This window comes from Meriones unguiculatus, chromosome 19 (assembly GCF_030254825.1).
Source record: "Meriones unguiculatus strain TT.TT164.6M chromosome 19, Bangor_MerUng_6.1, whole genome shotgun sequence".
Taxonomy (NCBI): Eukaryota; Metazoa; Chordata; class Mammalia; order Rodentia; family Muridae; genus Meriones; species Meriones unguiculatus.
The window spans coordinates 24,543,170-24,548,587 of record NC_083366.1 but is presented as its reverse complement, the minus strand read 5'-3'; the positions used below and the strand labels follow the sequence as shown (position 1 = coordinate 24,548,587).

Here is a 5,418-nt window from a genome sequence, read left to right as displayed (position 1 = left end):
CAACATGACTACAAGAAGTAAATTACATTTATCTTCCATTTTATATACTCTCTCTATTTATACACATATATGTATCTTTGCATGTATATGTAGGGGTATGTTTGTATGTATATGTAAAAAGACTATACTTATGTAACCAATGCTTACAATTACCTAAAAGAACAGTCAGATTGTCTAAGGAAGAGAGACACTCATAAGAGTGTCCATGAGAGCTGTTTATTCATAAATGACCTCTTCAACTATAAAAAGATACGGCTATTTTGTGACCACATATTTGGAAAAAAGAGTGTTAAAAAACAGAAAAAGAGCCTGCTGTCTCTTGGATGCCAGCTTCACTACAGTGGGAAAATAAATTTGGAAGCAATCTTGACTTGAAGAGTTGAGTTTGTTGATATTTATACTCAGAGAAAGCTTCTCACTGGACTAGTGTTCTGCTGGACCTGAGACAGAATGCTAAGTCCTAATAGTTTTGAAGGAAAATTACTCTCTGTGGTTCATGAGCCTTTGGAAGGCACAGACTGTACTACTCGCCAGCACTTGAAGGGTTGCCAAATATTTAATAGATACCCAACCACTTCTTGATTGAATAATAACAACAACAACAAAAAAGTGAAATGCTATCTGTGTAATTGGTACTACCAGTTCCCAGGAACAATCTAGAACATGACTACATGGCTTCCTTCCTTCCTTCCTTCCTTCCTTCCTTCCTTCCTTCCTTCCTCCCTCCCTCCCTCCCTTCCTTTCTTCCTTTCTTCCTTCTCCTTCTTTACTGTCATTTCCCTTCCCTTCCCTTCCCTTCCCTTCCCTTCCCTTCCCTTCCCTTCCCTTCCCTTCCCTTCCCTTCCCTTCTTTTCCCTTCCCTCTTTCTTCATTTCTCTCCTTTTGTTTCTGTCTGTTTCTTTGGGTTTTATTTTGAGTCAGGGTCTCACTGTATTTGCCATGTATCTCAGTTAACAACATAGTAACTACTACACAGTGAGTAATCTACAAATATTTATTAAAAAACAAAGCAACAAGGAATTCATGAATTTTGCAGGCAAATGGTGAAAACTAGAAAAGATCATCCCGAGTGAGGTAACCCAGGAGCAGAAAGACACATATGGCATATACTCACTTATAAGTGGATATTAGCCATATAATATAGGATAAAGATGCTAAAATCTGTAGTCCTAAAGAAGCTAAGCAACAAGGAGGACCCTAGGGAAGATGCTTAATCATAAATCAGAAAGGCAAACAGGTTAGACATTGGAAGAAGGAGAAGACAAGTAACAGGACAGGAACTATCCACAGAGAACCTCTGAAAGACTCTACCCACCAGGGTATCAAAGGAGATACTGAGACTCATGGCCAAACTCTGGGCAGAGTGCCAGCAACCTATGGAAGAAGAGGGACATAGAAAAACCTGGAGGAGTCAGGAATTCCACAAGGACAACAACAGAGCCAAAAAACATGGGCCCAGGGTGTCCTGCAAAGGCCAATACTCCAACCAAGGACCTTGCATCGAGCATACCTAGTTTTGCTAGTTCTCTTGTTCAGAGAAGCCCATCGGCTGCTCAGTTTCCAAGTTGGTTCCCTAATAAGGGGTACAGGGGCTGTCTCTGACATGAACTCAGTGGCCAGCTCTTTGATCACCTCCCTCCTTGGGGAGGAGGTGCAGCCCTGCCAGGCCACAGAGGAAGATGATGCAGCCAGCCTTGATGAGACCTGATAGATTAGGGTCAGATAGTAGGGGAGGAGGCCCTCCCCTATCAGGGGACTAGAGAAAGGGCATGGGTGAAAGGATGGAGGGTGGGGAAAAGAAGGGAGAGTGGGTGGGGCTGGGAATATACGAGGGAAGGAGGGAAGGGGTTGCAGAGGGGATACAAACTGAATAAATTGTAATAAATAAATAAATTGATGAATTTTTGTTTTCTCATTTTTAATTCATTCATTTTAAATTTTATTATTATCATTTATTACAATTTATTCACTTTGTAGCCCAGCTGTGACCCATTCCCTTATCTCTTCCCAATCCCACCCTCCCTCCTTCTTCTCCCCCTATGCCCCATCTTTAGTCCACTGATAGAAAAGGACCTCCTTCCCTTCCATCTGACGCTAGCCTATCAGGTCTCATCAGGACTGTTTGCATTGTCTTCTTCTGTGGCCTGGCAAGGATGCATCCCTCAGGGGGAGATGATCAGAGCTCCTGCCACTAAGTTCATGCCAGAGAAAGCTCCTGCTACCCTTATTAGAGACCTCACTTGGAAACTGAGTTTAAGGGCTACATCTGAGCAGAGGTTTTAGGTCCTCTCCATGCATTTTCTTTGGTTGGGGAATCATTCTCTTCAGGTCACCCAGGGCTCAGAATTTTTTGTTTGTTTGTTTTGTTTTTTCCTTTTGGCTCTGTAAATGAATAACCTCCTCACTGCAGCTCCAATGTAGCTATTGCTCCAGCAGCTGTCACCACCTCTGAGAAAATAATGGTTGTGTCTCCCTCATATGCTGATCTTGGCAAGTCTGCCAGGGATATCTTCATCAAGGGCTACAGTTTTGGCTTAATAAAACTCGATTTGAAAACGAAGTCTGATTATGGATTGAAATTTACCAGCTCTGGCTCTGCCAACACAGAGACCACCAAAGTCAACCACAGCCTGAAAACCAAGTACAGGCAAACCAAGGACTTGCTGGCGTTTGCAGAGACAGAGAACACCCTGTCAATGCCCTGTGCTCTGAGATCACTGTGCAACACCAACTCCTGTGTGGACTGAAGCTTACCTTTGACTCATCCTTCTCACCTAACATTGGAGGGGTGGGTGTGGGTGTGGGTGTGGGTGTGGGAGGGATATTAAAATCAAGACAGGGTACAAGAGGGAGCTTATCAACCTGGGCTGTGACATGGATTTTGACACTTTGGGCCATCAATTTGGGGCCCTCTGGTGTTTGGCTAAGAGGGCTGGCTGGCTGGCTACCAGGTGAAGTTTGAGACCTCAACATCTTGAGTGACTCAGAGCAACTTTGCATTCGGCCACAAGATGGACGAATTCCAGCTTCACACTAATGTGAACAGTGGGACAGAATTTGGTGGCTCCATTTACCAGAAGGTGAATAAGACCTTAGAGACTGCTGTCAGTTTGCCTGGACAGCAGGAAACTGTAACATTCTGAAATAGCAGCTGAATATCAGGTTGACCCTGCTGCCTTCTTTTCAGCTAAAATGAACTACTGTAGCCTTATTGGCTCAGGTTACACTCAGACCCTAAAGCCAGGCATCAAACTGAGTCTGTAAGCTCTGCTGGATGGCAAGAGCATCAATGCATGTGGCTCCAAGCTTAGTCTAGGGTTGGAATTTCAAGCATAAATGATTAATTGTACAAGCGTTAATTTTAAACTATTTTGCAGCATAACTACCTACAGAATTTAGTGTAGCTTTTAAAAGTTTTATGTTGGGGATGTGAGTGCTGATAAATGCCACCTTAGAGTGCAGCAGAAACCGCATGCCTGACAAGGTCCTAAAGCTGAAGGCGTGGGTTGGGGAAGAGCCCCGCTAGAGATACCAGGCTGCAGGTGCAAGCTGAGAATGTGCAGGCCCTTTGCGAATCTGTATAGAGATAGGGACTTCTTGAGCATTGAACGCTGTTAACCCAGTTCAGGGTGTGGTTAGCTATTTCTTATGTGCCATTTTAGGGTGTGCTTGATGGAGCCAGTCATTCAGGACTTAATTCTTCCTCATGTTGTGATGAGGCTTTCTTTTATTCTTTCTCTTCTTCTTGTTCTTCTCTCTCTTCTTGTCTTCTTGTTCTTCCTCCTCTTTTTCTGTTCCTTTTTTTTTGGCATTGTGCTAGAGTGTAAATGGCTTCCCAGTTTTCCAGCTCTGGGGGGGAAGGTTATTGTGGACACACTCTAACAACACTAGGGTTCTAAACTCTAAACAGGCTTCTGATATAGCTCCATCACACTATTTTTTTTTTAGCAGTTTAATGGGTACATTATAAAGTATTTCATTTCTTGTGGAATTTAGTTCCTCCACTTCAAATGCTGTAATTAACATCACTTAAAATAAAATTCAAATAAAATATTTAAATCTTAAAAAAAAAACAGATAAACGAGTGCATTTCAATACTATTTCAATACTATTTAAATAAGATACCACATTGACTCCCATTGCAGCAAACAATTTCCCAGTTCTCTCTCTAAATCTACTTTTTTTTCCTCTATAGTGATGAGACTTGAGTCTGCCAAAGGTTTTTCAGCCAGAGATTAATTGCACCAATATTCAGGAAATGGAAATACATTTGTCGAGATTATTCCATAAAAATATAATCAGAAGAAAATGTCAAGTGATGATAGCTCAACCTAAAAATATCTATCCATTTATTCTACCCTGGACACACAAGGTAACCAATACTCTGTTTGGCCAAGTAGTTATGAAGAGCAAGATGAAAGGATGGCAGTCACACACTTTCAGTACCACCTACCTCCGTATGGTTATGAAATGTGCAACAAAAGTCTGTCTTTCTAAGACAGCAAATCTGAAATCTATTATTGTAGTGAGTCTATATCTCACTTGATAAAAAAAATGGTCTCCACACTATTCATGCCAAGTTTTTAAACATTTTCGCATTTTGCATTTAGCCTATTTGGTTTCAGCTAAGTAACTTATACAAGTGGAATTATATAATATTTGTCTTTGTTATTTATTTATTTCACTTGACATGATACTATCAAGATTTATCTACATTTACATATGTCTATTTTTCCATTTTTAGGCTGTATAATATTTAACTAAATTAATATACTACATTCTTTACTCATTAATAAGCCAATGAACATTTAGGTTGTTTCAATGTTTTAGTACTTCTAAAAAATTGTTGTGAACTTAATAAATGTATACATTCTTAAAGCCCTTACTTCAATGTTTTTGGAGATATATGGATGCTCAAATGCATGACATGTCTATTGTTCGTTTATTACAAGTGAGCACTATGTGTAAATTTCCATGGTGGCTGTACCACAAGAGATGTTGGATAGATTTTACATTTAATAATTGGAAAGTTGTGTAGAGATGGACAATGGGGGAGATGCCATGACAATATGAATACATTTAGTAACTTTGAACATCAAATTAAATGAAATCTTTAAAAACCTGTAAAGTTTAATGAATATGAAAGAGCCTCATTGATTTCAAACGGGTTCTGAGAGGAGTAAAGAAGAATGATATTTTTGTCCATCTTAACAGTGAGAAAAATAAGTCCATCAGTCCGTAAGGAGGACAACATATAATATTCTTGGAAGAGGCAAACATTTGCAGATCCTCAGGGGGCATGAAACAGAACACCACATTTTCAAAACTGGGAAATTGAGTGGGGCGTTGGTAAGGGATGGAATGAGGAAAGTTCACACGATGACAGGACTTGTTATGTCATGTGAATATATTTGCATT

At 40.4% G+C, this 5,418-nt stretch overlaps 1 pseudogene; it reads left to right on the top strand.

Annotated features, from left to right (window-relative positions):
* The first annotated feature begins 2,459 nt into the window (after window positions 1-2,459).
* On the top strand, window positions 2,460-3,336 carry LOC110566540 (voltage-dependent anion-selective channel protein 1-like; annotated as a pseudogene).
* The last annotated feature ends 2,082 nt before the right edge of the window (window positions 3,337-5,418 follow it).